Here is a 16,245-nt window from a genome sequence, read left to right on the forward strand (position 1 = left end):
GCCTGCTCCATTGTAGATTAAGACTCGCTCGATCCTATGTTGTTTGATAAATCCTTCAATATGGAGTGAGGTGTTATGAGGTTGCTGGAAGGATGTATTGCCAGTTTCAAAGAAAGTGAGACATGGTGATGACCTCAGATTTCCAACCATAGCTTGGAATTGATCTGAATTTAGATTTGCGGGGACTGATGCCTCTTGGAGGGCTTGATCCAAGATTGTTTTATGAGATGGGGATAGGCACAAAATCTCTAAGATGGAGATAAGTGTGGGCATCTTATCTAACTATTCCACAAGGCTATACTGCTTTGGGATGAAAGGTGTACCTTGTGGAGTTGCTTTGATGGTAATTTTGCTGTGATGCGTAACAACATTGTAGGTAGAGTTTGGATTTTCTATGGTAATGGTTGCAATTTGTTCATTGGCATCATATAGGTGGTTGACAGTGTAATTATAAGCAGCTCACGTATAATCAGTGGTATCTGTATTTCGGCCTAAAGTGGAAGGACCCCTTTGATCTTGTGATGGAAGTGGATTTTTAAATATAAGATGATCATTTTTTGCTATTTTTGGGTCGTGTCCTTCAATTTCAATCTCGCCTCGGTCAATGAGATCCTGAATAAGATCTTTCAATCTGTGACAATTGCTTATTTTATGCCCTTTCCCTTGATGGAATTCACAATGTTCAGTATCTCTCCACCATGAAGGTTTAACTTGAGGTTTGTAATTGGACGTCTTTGGTAGGGTCACCAGATTTTGAGAAACCAACTGACGTAACACTGTTTCAATAGGTTCCCCTAAGGGAGTGTATGTTCATTTTTGTTTATAATTTTGCTGGCGTTGTCTTGGTTCTTCTTGCGGTACATTGCATCCTTGATTTGGTGGGAGAGGAACCGTGTTGGTCTTTGGAGGGGGGTTTTGCCCTGCAAAGCAGACCACAAGTTGTGCACTTTTGATAGTTCTTGCATCTACAACCCCATCATTGACGATGTTTTTGTTTTGGTTCTAGAAGTTAGGTTTAGCACTATTGAATCATAGGCAAGGCGCATCTTTGGATTCATTGTATATTTTGATGAGCCCCTTTTTGATGAGGGCCCTTTCACATTTTAAACCCTGTGTGATCATGTCATTGAAAGACTTTGTACCTTTCATGTCTAAATGAAATTCCATTTCTTCATTCAATTTGGAAATAAAAATTTCCACTAGTTCTCTTTCAAGTAGCTAAAGGGAATGCCTGCTAGACATTTGTCGCCATCGTTGCAAGAAAGCTGAAAATAGCTCCCCTAGTTTTTGCTTAGTGTTGCATAGATCGGCCATGGTGATATCGCGTTCAATGTTATGTGAGTAATGTGCAATGAATTTTTGGACTAATTCTTCGAGTGTCCTAATGCCGCTTGCTATTCAGGAAAACCATGATGTGGTTGTCCCTCCCAAACTTTGAGGAAAGAGTTGCATTAGGTATGTGTCCTCATATGCCACTTCTAGGAAAGCTGAATGAAACTCTCTAACATGATCGTGAGGGTCTCCTTTTCATCGATACTTTTCGAACTTAGGTGTTTCAAACCCTCATGGAAAAGGTGGCATATATATATTCCTATCAAAGGGATAGGGACAAATATCGTTAAGTGAAAACTGGTTTGTTTTCGCACCATTGTGGAGTTGTTGGGCCAAATTTTTTATTTGTTGCCACAACATGTCTATGTCATTTGGAGGAGGAGGAGGTGGGAGATTTCCTTGATGAAGGTTGTATCTAATGGGATCTTGACCTCTTTCATCCTCCTTATGACTTTGGTGTTTCAATGCTTGCCTTAGTTGCGCAATATCAAAATCAAAGGGTAGTTTGGCTCCCTCTTGGGCAAGTCTTAAAAAGTGAGCATCAACGTTGCTCCTGAGTATTTCATCAAAAAGTCGATTGAAGAGAGGGTTGTGTTGCACCCTTTGTATATCCGCGGGAGTAGGAGTACTTGGATTTTCATCATTTGCGTTTCCTCCAAGGGCTTCTTGGAATTCATTGAGATTTTCTTCCTCTTCCTCTTCAATTTCTTGTTGTCTAGAGCTTGATCTTGTTTGAGCCATTTGGTTTACAAGTTTTTGTTGAAGTTTTGTGAAAATGATGATGAGTTGGTGATGGAATGAAAGACTAATGTTTGGTGAAGTGTTTTGCATATGGATCTCTAGCACTAAAGGTAGATATTACCAAAGTTTTTCCTTGAATTGCTTGTTGTGTTTTGTTGACAATGTTTGATGTGATAAGGTTTAGAGAGATTTGAGATGTGTTACAAACCCAACTACCTAGTAATGAGAGGATTCACCCATAGACTAGTTTTAACCTATGTAGAAATGCCTCTTAGAATGAGTTTATCCTAGATGTAGAGACACTCTAAAAAAAGGATGTATTGTGTTTGATTCAAGCAATATTGAAAGAGAACTTAGGACAAAAACCTCTTGATGTTTTGAGAGTTGGAATGGATTTAATGAGATGTGAATGTGATAATGGATGAAATGTTAACTTCAATAAAAACTTTGTGTTACAAAAGGAACAAATTCTTCTTCTTCTCTTTCAGGGGTTGGTGGTTCTTCCCTAGCTGAATTATATGTGATGCAAATGTCTAGAAAGAAGGTAGGATTGATTTTGCCTCCTTTGTTTTGATGATAGCTCAAAGCTCTATATTGAGTAAAAGCTCTGCAGTTTATTGACTCTTGATCAAACTTGTTTGATTTTCCTTGAAGATATAGATGCATGTGACGTAAGAAGGTTCTATGTGAGACAAAGATTTGTTTATTAAGATAGAAGAATTTCCTTCTTTTAATGAAATCCTTTGATCTCAATGGTCTTTTCTTCAAGTTGATGTGTTGATGAAGATTCTTCTTTCTCAAAATGTGAAGAATGGTCATATAGTTTGATACTTTGTTTTTGATCTTTGATTTTTGAAAATGTTTGTGTTGGATGAATACTTGTTTTTGGAACTGATTTTTTATTTTTCTTTGACAAGAAAACAAAGCAAGCACACAAACACAAGAATGTTGCCTCAAAAGGAACAAGTAAGTATGGGTCTAGATCAACCCAATCTTTGGACTTTTATGACCCTTTCTTTCCAAATGTTTTTGAGTATGTTTTTCCAAAAAAACCTGAAGTCGGCTTAGTTTATCACTGGTCTTGACTCAAAATGAAGATACTTCAAACACACTTTATCCCTAAGGTCAAATGGCTAGTTGCGATAATTTCAGCCCACATCTTGATATTTCTTCAACTTTGGTACTACATACCTTATGAATCCTGACGTGGCAGGTAAGGATGTGATATACTAATTCTTGCATGAGCATAACAAATAGATGATCCCTATTATGGGGGAGTCACCACTTTTATCAGGCTACAAGTAACCTTTCAAAAAGCTATGTTTCTACTCAAGGAAATGTGTATGGTGAGTATCTTGGGAGCAAAACCTTCTATGCTCTTGCAATGAATTTATCACAAATATTCTCAATCAATAGAACGGGTGGGTTACTACATAAAGGTATTTAGTAATTTTTGATGTCTTTGGACATAAGTTCATTCTGTAGTGACTCACTTAAGAGCCTTGTAACTTGTGGTGGGGCCCATTTGTCCTTTTGGCAAGTTACACTGTAGGAACAACTATACCTAATGCTACAACTTTCGCTCACACCTGATTTCTATAGCCGCTTAAAGGATTTACTACGCGAGGTCATTCCCAAGAGTGATATGTCTCTTGGCAGGCCTCTCTTAAAAAGATAAACTTTGAGTGTTGCTAACACTTTAATCTTGCACTTAGGACCACGAAAGCCAAGGGAGAGGATAGTGTGTGTTAGAAGTAGGACCACTCGACAAACCTTTTGCACAAGTGTACCAAACACAAAAGACACTTGTTCTTTTTAACTCATCATCACAATGTTATCTAACTATTTGGAGATGTTGCTCCAACAGTCATGATGTTCTTTTTATCCTTCAAAGGCAATATGTTGAGTAACTAGGAAAAATGAAATCCTGGTCAACTTAATGAAAAGTACATTTTCTCTTTTGAAAGGAAAGCGCTTTTGAAAAATAAACAAGTTGATTGTTCTTTTTACTTGCACAAAAAGTTGAAGTGTGGATTGTGAATTTTTAACTTGAGTTGATGCAAGGAAATCAAAAGTTGTTTTGTTGAGTTTTAGGCACCAAAATGAAGTGTTTGTTTTCTTATCTTGCATGAAAAACCAAGTTTGTTGTGAGTTTTAATACACCAAAATGAAATGTTTGAAGTTTGATTTTTTAAGCACCAAATGAAGTGTTGCAAGTTTGCCTATCTTGCATGAAAAACCAAGTTTGTTGTGAATTTTAATACACCAAAATGAAGTGTTTGAAGTTTGATTTTTAAGCACCAAATGAAGTATTTAAGTTTGTTTTAACTTGCAATAAAATCAAGAAAAATAAATTTCTAAAATTTTAAGCAATAAAATGTGTTAGTTCAAACTTGCACAAGAAACGAAAAGTCAGTAAAATCTGAACACATGGTGGGCTTCCACAAGCCTAAGAAAAATTAATTTATTGGTTACAAGGCATTATTTACAACGCTCTGTTACAATAGCGCTACTCTGTGTGAGAATAGAAGTGCTACTTAACACAAAAGCACGATAATAAGGACAAAAGTGCTAAAAGACAATATTATACAGAAAGACAAATGCGCTAATATGGGAACAAAAGCACTACTTAAGGGTCAATAGCACTATACTATAGTCAACAACGCTAAATTTTGGGACAATAGCGCTATTGTAGAGACAATAATCTTAAAAGACCAAATTTGCGATAGCGCTAAAGCGCGAACAAAAGCGCTGAAGCATGACCTGTGTGTCAAGTAAAACAATCAAAAAGTTAGTTTTCCAAAAAAGATTGGTCTTCTATTCACGTCGGGTTCACCAAATGATGCTCTGCAAAATGGGGTGATGTTAGACAAGAACCCGTGGTCATATAACACAAGAAAACACAAGAAACCAAGAGAAATGTTAGCGTTAATAAACCAAAAACTAGTCTAAGCAGGCATACCAAGAGAGACACTAAAAACATAGTAAAGCATTTAATTATGAAAATGAATGCAAGAAGACATCTCCAAATGTCTTCTACCATGCTTGTAGCTCTTCCTCCCTTGTTCCTCTCCTCCCCAAGTTCCAAATTAGTGTAGCTCTCAACATCTTTTTGCACTATGGATGCCTTACGGAGATTCAAGATTGAAAATGATTAATCTAAATGTTATGCAAGTGTGAACAAAAGTAAAAATGAGAGATTATCTAATTAGCTAGTGTTGATTTTTAAACCAAAAGAGTGAATATGATTGATTTATGCTAAATGCTCTCTAAAATGACTATAATGTAAATGCATACAAGTTTTCAGGATTTAGATTATGAATAAATGGGCTCTATTTATAGGAAAAATGGAGCAATGGAGGGTTGAGATTGAGTAATCTCAACAAGGGTCAAGATTGAATGATATTAAATCCATGAGAGGGCTTTCAACCCAATCTCTTGTTGACAAGTGTCAATATGAGATGGGTTGAGAGGAGAGGGAATAAGCATTAAATGCTTGACATGACCAGAAGGTTAACTTGGGAGGTAAGGTTAATGTTGAGTTGAAAGAATAAAGCCATTGTCCAATAAATAATGTCTTTATCCAATGGGTAAACTCTTGTGAAAGAGTTAGTGAGGATAACCATGGTCAAAGCAATAAATGCTTGAGGGGACACATGGGTTACATGAGGGTTGATTTTAGGGGTCAAAGTCCCTAACCATGGGTACAAGTGGATTTAACCATAAATGGTCATGCAAGAGCCATTAGTGGTTTGGAAGACTATAGAGGTTAGCTTGTTGGACACATAAAGCATTAAATGCTTTTCAAAGACTTTGGAGTCTTTGAGAAGTGACTCCAAGTTGCTTAGGAATGTGACAATAATTAGGGGATGAATTAGGCTAATTAGGAAGGGATTAGAAGAATCTAGAAGGGGATTAGGATTGCAAGTGGGTTTGGTAGGTGACGGAAAATAGGATTTTTATTAAAATAAAATTCATTTATTTCAACAAATAGGTGCAAGTTGCATTTTTAGGAGAATGCAAGTGGGGGGGGGGGGGATTTAATGATTTAAATAAATATTTTATTTAATTTATTTAAAAGAGGAAAGGGGATTAAATTGAATAAATAGGATTTATTCATTTAATTGATTGTGAATTTGGTTTAATGAATTAATTAAAATAAATTGAATAATTTATTTATTTAATAGGATAATGTTTGAAGATGAATTAATTAAATGTTAATTTAATTAACTGATGGCTAGTGGTTTTTAATCAAATAAATAGAAAATATTCATTTATTTAAAATGGATAGATTTATGTGACTACAATTTGTTTTAGATGTTGTTCACAATCTTCATCCTAGTTGTATTGGACTCCTTTTCGTAATGCCTTGGTGAACAGTTGAGCTTTATCTATGAGCTGAGATATAAAGTGCCTTATTGATTGGAGACATCCTTGTAAACTTCTCATTTGATTGATATTCTTGGGCGAAGGCATTTCCATTAGGGCTTGGACCTTCACAGGATCAACCTCAATTACTTTCTTTGAAATAATGTAACCAAGAAATTTCCCCGATGTTACTCTGAATGTGGACTTTTTAGGATTTAGCCGGAGCTTGAACATTTCCATTCTATCCAGTATGAGGCCCACTTCTTGGATATGTGTGGATCTCTTCATGGTCTTTACTAGGGTGTCATCAACATAATATTTCATGTTTTTGTGCATCATATCGTGGAAGATAGTGGGTACTTCTCTTTGGTAAGTTTCTCCTGCATTCTTTAGTCCAAATGGCATGACGTTCTAATAGAAGGTTCCCCATACACATGTGAGGGTTATCTTTTCTTGATCCTCAGGAGCTATCTTGAGCTAAATTCTCTGACATGGTCTTGAGGATTTGCATTCCCATCATATTTTTCAAACTTAGGAATCTCCACTCTTGAAGGAAATGGAGGCATGTAAAGGCTTTTGTCAAATGGAAATGGGCGTATCGTGTCCGAAGAATATTGCTTTGATGATTTATCCTTGTTTTTCAGTTCCATGATTTTAGTCTGTAATGCTTGCAATTGTTTGTTTACCAGCACTAAATGTATCTCTTCCTCTTTAGTGATAATGGTTTCAATGTTATAATCAATAGGAAGCTTAGCACCTTGCTTTGGTAGAACTAGAAAATCTTCTTCCTTTTCTCTGGACATGATGATCTTCATCATCTTTCGGAAATGTTTATCGTTTAGACATTTATTTATAACAACTTTTGTATGTTCGGAGACTTCAGAAGCTTGATGAGGAATCACAGTCAGTAGTATGGGTGCTGAGATTGTCATAAGTATCATGTTTAGCAGCTTGTCTTTCTTTCCTTTCTCCAGACATGGTGGGAGATAATGGTTGATAAAAATTGGTAATTTTGACGGTGAAGTTTTATTGGAGAAGGGATCTTCTACAAAGAACAGATTGTCTTGTCATGAAAAGCATGGCCCTTTACCTGTGTCAATTTTCTTGTGAGAACTTCTAGTGTGGACAAGCATTTACAATCGATGGGACCGAAAGCTAGGAGTGTTGCAGAAGGCAAGATCAAATTAGAGCTAGTTGTTCATTAAACATAGTGATTTGAGAGAAGTAACTAAGATCTGGTCTAGTTTTAGGAATGATCTATCATGTATAAGATGTTATCTAAGTTAACTTAGGTTTGATAAGTAGTTGATGAACTAGTTGAGAGATGATCGACAAAATTGTGCAACACAACGATGGGGGTACACTATCAAGATTATTTATGCTCAGAATTGTGATGACTAGTTTTATGCGTGTTGTAGATTGATTTAGGCAAGTTTGATTATTCTAGACTGACAAAATAGGAATTTGTATGACAGATTTTTCAGACCCAGATGATAGTTTAGCTATTTTCAGATGATAAAGACAATTTTTTGTACGATTTGTTGCCTGATTTCGTACAATAGTTGGGAAAACTCCAGATGATAATCTACTGAATGTGATGTATATTCATATGATAGATTGTAAAAGGCTAGACAACAATTGTGAAGTTTCAAAGGACAAGTTTTACAGAGCCAGATGACAAACTGAGAGGATCAATGAAGTTTCATACAATAGGTATGTAGCAGGACAACAATTCAGTAGACTCGTATGCCATAAAATGTCAGACAGAGTTTTCAATGACTAACAAAGACCAAGTTTGGACAAGGACTGAGTTTTTGATGTTTAATAGAGACCAGTTTTGGACATGGACAAAGTTTTGATCGCTGATTTTTTTATGTTTTTGATTTGTTTTCTCTAGTTTTAGGGATGAAAACACAGTAAACACACAAGATGTACAATAATTTCAATCACAACATGCTAACCCTATAGAAGTTGGCTTAGACAAGAAAACCTTTGCTTGCTGACTTGGGTACACACCCAATATCTAATCAAAATACGACCGCGAGTTTCACACAATGGATTCTCAATGTTGTATTAGCCGACTCCAAATGCTAATGGGGCACGATATGACAAGTGTCTTGGGAGAGTTACTGTCTCTCTTGCACAAATATTATCCCCCTTTTGGAGGTGAATCGGGTAGCCTCTATCTTATAGTTCTTAGTCAGGAATTCTGTTTGAAATTACCCCTCGAAGTCACACAGGCATGATTGAGGCCTATAGCCCAACAAGGTACCAAAACAAGTTGTAGTCACGTAAACGTGATTGAGACCACAAGGCCCGACAAAATGCTCGATATGAGAGATCTCAAAGAGAAAAATCAAATAATCTCATCCTCTAAGATTTTAATCACTAGAGGCCTATTTATTATAGTGAGTTAGAATGCTCAGGTCCAGTTGTACTCACTTGGGTTGTTCTCACAGGGTGATTACTTTTTCCCACTATGATAGGCCCACTAAAGCTATACAAATCTCAAAACTTAGAAAAAACTTTGAGGGTCTAGATTTTTGATTGTCTGTAAAAGACAAGAGCATACTCTCCTACCTCTCATATTTTTCTTCAAGCACAAAAGACAAATTTGTTCATTAACTAGATAACAATTTAAGTGCCTTAAAAAAAGATTGAACTTTAAAGAATACACGATGTTTAATTGATTCTCCTTAGGCAACCTGCAAAAACAATGCATTAGTAGTCATTTTGCTTTTGATTCTTTGACAGGCGTATATATAGATTCTTTGATAAACGTTCTACAGAAAATCAGTTAGGCTGTAAAAATCTCAGGCAGACAAAAGACAGACCAGGTTTAGCATCAGTGTTGGTAAAATCCAAATTTAATTCACGAAAAACCCTAGAAAGTATACTTTTTTTGAAACAAGAAAATAAAAATTCATATGACAATTTTTACCTTCCCATACGAGAATTCTCACAGGCCCGAACGATAAAACACAAAACCAAATATGCAAAGCAGAAATTCTTATGAGTCTTCTCACTGAATTGCACGATAAAAGACAGGAGTTGACATAATTTTGTACGATGAAAGATGTATACTCGTACAAATTTTCACAGAGGCTGTACAGACAAGACCTGAAAGATAAAGAAGTGATTTTGAGGCTAAAGATTGAATTCCGAGCCCCACAATGGGTGCCAAAAATGTGTGTGTGAAAAGTGGATCATATGTGTATCTGTATCTGAATACACAACACTGCAATTAAGTCATTAGATGCATGGTTAGTAAATATATAATCAATAATAAATAATAAACCATGACAAAGCGACCTATTGCCTTCTAGTAGATGTGAGTTTAGTCTTGCTCTCATATTTGATATGCAATACCAGTGACTAGACAACACCTAAAGAAAGATTTAATCTATATGAGTATGAAATTGAGCTAAATGGATGCAAGATTAAGCTAGATATGCATGATTAATCTAACATGATTTAAGTAATATTAAGCTAGATGATTTAATAAGTATACAATAACTAATATGTAATATCTCAATGCAAAGGGAAAAAGTAATTTTTCTTTGTGTTGATTTGCAGTTTCCAATTCCCTTTCCAAGATTTCTTTTTGTCTCATTAGTTCATTCGAGTCATTCTGAGTATGCATCAGATCTGTCTTCAACATGTCATTTTCATAGCTAAGTCTTGTGTTCTCATTTGCTGCATCACTTAATCTTCTGGTCAATTCTCCTTCATTCTTCTTTTTGTCCTCAATTTCTTTGCAAAATCTCATAGTCATATCCTGCATTTCATTTTTTGTTGTCATGATCTCTTGTTTCAATTTGCTTATCATATCATTTAGTGATTCCTTTTCATCATTCTCATTTTGCAATTTTTCACAAAGTTCTCTTCTCTTATTCCTTGTAACAGTAAGATTTTCTTGAAGTGCCTGAATAATGTCTTGAGTTGCTTTTAAATCATCTTCTAATTTGATATTTTTTAACTTCTCTGCATCATAGTCAGTAAGAGCTCCTTCAAGTTGTTTCATCAGATTTTCCATCTTTATCGGTGTCAAGATCTTCCTCAAGTTTTTAGGCTTCTGAAAATAGAGGACCAGGCTCTGATACCAATTGTTAGGGTTCCCACAGATACTGAGAGGGGGGGATGAATCAGTATCTGACTGGTAGTGTAATTTTCTTGAAATTGAATATGCAGAACATAAAGTAATTGTATACCGGTATGCAAGAATTAATGCAAATAACAGAATAAAAAACATCCACATGTAAAGAACACCATAACACAAGATGTTTAACGAGGAAACCCGGTGTGGGAAAAACCTCGGTGGGATTTGTGACCCACAATATTCACTTACTGGCCAATAAGAGAATATTACTTAGAATAGGGGCCTACACATGCAGGAAGGCCAACTGCCTAGAGATCACTGCTCAATAAGAAGTCACACTAACTTACAATGAGGATTTATATAAATCCAATATTCTGTACTGCTTTACAATAGCATCTTCAATGCCAGATTCAGTACCAGTTCTTTCTCTGTTCTTTACATATACCCTTGATCTACAATTCGCACATTAGATTTGCCTTATAATTTATTATGCTTCCTATCCATATCCTACAAATGCCTACAATGATCTCTTTTATACACAAGAGTCATTTTACAATTTACCAAGTCAGCTTACAATAATAAACAAAATATTACATATCAAAAATCCTGTTGGCCTCTGTGTCGGTGCCGGTCTAGATTGATCTTGCTGATGCTGGTGCACTGTCTTGTTTGAGTAATGCTTTGTCAGTATAATGTCTTGCCGGTGCCATAGGATTGCAAGGTTGCATGAGTAATTTTTTTCCGATATAATGTCTTGCCGGTGCCATAGGATTGCAAGGTTGCCTGAGTAATGTTTTGCCGGTATAATGTCTTGCTAGTGCCATAGGATTGCAAGGTTGCCATCAATGACAAAACCTTCAATCACACACAATGTCTCATTGGAGTGTCCATATGCCAACATGATATACTAGTCTAACATGGATATGCTATAATATTAGAATGTTTCTAAATTCTATTAAGATGATTTATCAAAGAGAGGCTAAAATGCTTAGTTAAATGACTATAAGTTTGACGCATGAAAACTTGGATATATCATTAGCAAAATGACTATACGTTTGATGCATAAAAACTTTTATATATCAAAATGAGAGAATGAGAGCTCTATTTATAGGGAAAATAGGATAATGGATGGTCAAGATTGGATAATCTTAACAAGGGCCAAAATTCCAAGTTAATCAATCCATGTTTACAATTCTCACCAATGAAATGGTGACAATTTTGAACAAGAGGTTGCTTGAGAGGAGATGAAAGAAGCATTAAATGCTTGAGAAGACATGAAGTTTACCCTAGCAGGTAAGGCTTAAGGTTAGGTTAGGGTTATCCTTTGGATAAAGATTTTACCTAAGAGATAAACTCTTGTGCAAGGGTTAAAGAAATAACCAAGGTTAAAGCCATGAATGCTTGATGAGACCTTGGGTTAGATGAGGGTTGAGTTAGAGAGAAAGTCTCTAATCATGCAAGAAGGTTGAGTTAACTATTAATGGTTATGTAAGAGCCTTAATGTTGGCATTTCAATAAGGATATTGAGAAGGTTGTTGATGATTATGGATATAACTGATTAAGGATGTTTACTGTCTTAATATTATTATTTTGTCATTGATGTCAAGAAATTGATTTTCTAATTTAGTGTGATGTTGCCATATCTTAAGAAGTATGATTTGATGAGTATAAAGATGTCGGTAAAAGACACATAAAGGTTGTGATGAATAAGGGGAGAAATAAGTTATTCAATGGGCAGCTATTATCGAGTTAAACAATGATGATATCATGATGTTTAGATTGTTTTGATATCCTACATATGCTATTGATTGAAAGGTTAATACTATACTATGTTACCGAGCAAAGAACCTAGTTGGTAAACCCTAAGGTTATCGCTATCAGTTAATGAAGGCGGAATGTCTACTGAGTGAAGTTTAGTATTTACCGAGTTGCAACCAAGCTGTAATAGAATGTATTAAATGATTAAATGCATTATTTAATGAAGGAAGTTGATGAGCTGGAATAGATTAAATGATTGGTATGTCGTGCATGATGTTTGTTAAAAGAATCTATGGCAATAGAAGATCGACAGAAAGATCTACAACTCAGATTGAACCACAATACCTTAGCACAAGTTCCAAGAAATGTATGCAAGTTCCATGGTGAGGTAAAACGTTTTCAGATCAAAGGATACATTGAACTTGGTCAAGTTTAAAGATTTGATGGTTACGATTGATCATGGGATATGTGATCAAGGAGATTAAGCAGTTAGCAAATTGTTTACAAATAAGGAACTGTTGATAAACAATGGATGCAGGCAAGTGTAAGCATAGGGATGCTACATAGTGATTACCGAGCTCAGAAGCTTGAAGACCTGTTTGATTAACAGAGTATAGAGCCTAGTAGAGGGACAAGATAAGTGTTGGAGTAAAGTAATTAATTAACTTTACTCTCCTCTTAAGATTTCACTTTATGCATATATTACTCATTTAATAATTAATATTTAATTATTAAATGCACTCACCTTAGGGTTAGGTTTTCCTTTCGGTGTTGATCTCCTTTATAAGGATTGATCTCTTGTATTATTTCTACTTCTTGATTCATTTTTTCTCTGATAATAAATCTTTTCACTTTGTCAGAGCCAAAACCCTTGTTTCGTTCTCTCTCTTTCTTTGTGACAGGTTTCTTGCATGCAGGTTTCTTTGGGTTCTGTGGATTTGTATTTCTCAAATCCTACATGGTATCAGAGCCATATCTGTTGCAGCTTGTTCAGTCTTTTGAAAGATTTTGAGATCTAGGTTTTGGTTGCATCAGATCTAATTCGGACATAGTTGCTCCAGAAGGCAAAAAAATTTTGCCCTAAGGCCGTACGGCCCCAGGGCATGTAGTTCGAGGTGAGAAAAAAAAAAAATTAAAAAAATTAAAAAAAAACAACGATGTTTTGAAAAAAATCGGGCGCCGCCCATTTCAACCACCGTGTCGTCGGTGTGTAGCCCGACGGCCACTGCTCGGCCACCGCCGCCGGCGGTAACAACCGGTCGCGGCTAGGCAGCTGCCACCGCGCCGCTGGGGAAAGCGCCGCTCACTGCGCTACCCGCGCGACTCTCGCCCTCCGCCAACACTAGCGGCACCGCCCTCGCACCACCAGCTCTTGCGCCAGCCCCTGGTCGCCCAGCGGACCAGGGGCCACTTTTTTTTAAGCCCCTGAGGGCTAGAAGGGCCAAACTGGACCTTTTGGAGCTGCTTTACAAAATCGGGTATAAATCGGGCGTCCGATCTCTGTTTTTCAAAAACGAATAGGTGTTGGAAAGCTGGCTCCGAGCCTGTTCTAATGGTGTAGGAATTTTTTCAGATTTTTCTATTTTGATTGCATTTTTTTGCAGTCAAAGTCTGATGAGCCTTTTTGCACTCCGAGGGGCATAACTTGCTCGTTTTTGCTTCATTTTTTGAAAGCGAATAGGCATCGAAAAGGTTCTTTTGTTCTCTTTCCAGATCTATAGTCTATTTCATCAGTAAATTCTTTAGGTACTCAAAATTTTATCTCAACCAGTTACTGCTTTCTATCATTTTCCAGCTTTTAGTTCGTACTAGGGATTAGTTTTTTGCATTGTGGGGGGGTGTTTTTTTTCTTGCTTTCTATTATTTACATCATAAAACTAGCATCTACAAACACCAAAACAAAACAAACAAACCCCTTCTGCATCTTCTGTCTAGTTCTGAAAGACCACTTAATAATAATTAAAAAAATTTAGAGCAGTTGAGGCACAGTTCACAAGATGGCCGACAGACCTATTGAACCTGTCACACCGCATAATTACCACACTTGGAAGGGTCGCATGATGACTCTTCTCCAGTCTCGAGGGTTATGGTCCTGTTTGGATGAGGTTCAGTCTCAGTTGACACGTGCCTTTGAGGTTATGCAGCACAAGAACAATATGGATCAGGCTATGGAATTGATGGCTTTACACATTTTCGACAGTCTCCTGTTTCATTTTGAGGGTTGTCTCACTCCTCAAGCCATTTGGACCAAGTTTGATAAAATTTTTGGTACTGTCAATGAGTTCAGAGCTTTGCAGCTTGAGGCAAAGTTAACTTCCTTAGTACTTGATTCGTTTCCCTCTATTGAGGACTTTCTGATGAAGTTCAAACAACAAAGATCTATCTTGCAGGGTTGTGGTAAGACTAAGACTGATACAGAGTGCATTTTCCTGATCCTCTCCAAGCTTCGGGGTCCATTTCAGATCTTCTCTTCGACCTTCTATTCCACTTCAGGGATTTGTGCAAGACACTTCTTTGGTTTGCAGACGTTGACGTTCATTGTATGGTCTCAAACAAGCCCCTCGGGCTTGGTATGAGAAGATGGACTCTTTCTTGCTTTCCTCTCACTTCACACGCTGTCATTCCGATCACACAGTGTATATTCAGTGTCAGGAGGGTGATCTTTTGATTCTTGTGCTATATGGAGATGATCTCATCCTTACAGGTAGCTCATCCTCCATGATTCAGCATGTTCAGAGAGCTTTGATGGAGCAGTTTGAGATGACAGATCTTGGTCTCTTGCACTTCTTTCTAGGTCTACAGGTTATTCTGTCTTCAGATGGGATTTCCATATTTCAAGAGAAGTATGCTCTTGATATGCTTCAGCGATTTGGCATGCTTAATTGCAAGTCTGCCCCCACTCCATTTTAGTCAGGTGTTGTTTTTTCTTCCACTTGCTCTACTCCTTCAGTAGACCCCACTTTATATAGGCAGTTGGTTGGCAGTTTGTTGTACCTGACACATTCTCATCCTGATCTTTCCTTTGTGGTTGGCCTTGTCTCTTAGTTCTCCCATGATCCTCATGAGAGCCATTAGCAAGCAACCAAACATATTTTGAGGTACATTCAGGGCACCACTCATTATGGCATTCACTACACTTCAGGATCCTCTAACATCATTGGCTTCACTGACTCCGATTGGGTTGGTGATGTCAATGATTGGAAGTCTACTTCTGGCTTTGTTTTTTGCCTTGGTTCTGGTCCTATCACATGGTCTTGCAAGAAGCAGTCTGCTATTACATTATCATCTACAGAGGCTGAGTACCGTGCAGCAGTGTTAGCCAGTCAGGAGGTTTTATGGCTTCGGCAGTTGATGACAAAGTTTGGGTTTCCTCCAGATTGTCCCACTATTCTTTGGTGTGACAATCAGAGTGCCATTCACATTTCTCACAACCCAGTGGAGCATCAGTGGACAAAGCACAATGAAATCCACATGCACTTCATCAGGCAGTTGATTCAGGATGGTTCTCACATCTTGGAGTACATTCCTACAGAGGAGCAGGTTGCAGACATCTTCACTAAACCTTTGGCATCTCCGCGCTATCTTCAGTTGCGCTCCATGCTTGGGGTGAAGGAAGTTGTCCTTGGGGGGTCTCAGTGAGGCCTTCCTTCCTTCATGTTTTCTTTTCAGCATGATTCTTTATCTCTTTTTGGAGAGGAGTTTTTTCCCACTGGGTTTTCTCCTTTACTCCACTTTATAGAGATTTTCTTGTTTTCGGGTACCTGATTAGGCCTTGTTGCCGGGACCCTCTATTGCATTGTAGTTCCTTTGCTTTCGTCTGCATTGTTTGTAGCTACATTGTAGCTCATCTTAAGGGGGGGTGTTAGACTAAAGTAATTAATTAACTTTACTCTCCTCTTAAGATTTCACTTTATGCATATATTAGTCATTTAATAATTAATATTTAA

The sequence above is a fragment of the Cryptomeria japonica genome, chromosome 2 (genome assembly GCF_030272615.1).
Source record: "Cryptomeria japonica chromosome 2, Sugi_1.0, whole genome shotgun sequence".
Lineage (NCBI taxonomy): Eukaryota > Viridiplantae > Streptophyta > Pinopsida > Cupressales > Cupressaceae > Cryptomeria > Cryptomeria japonica.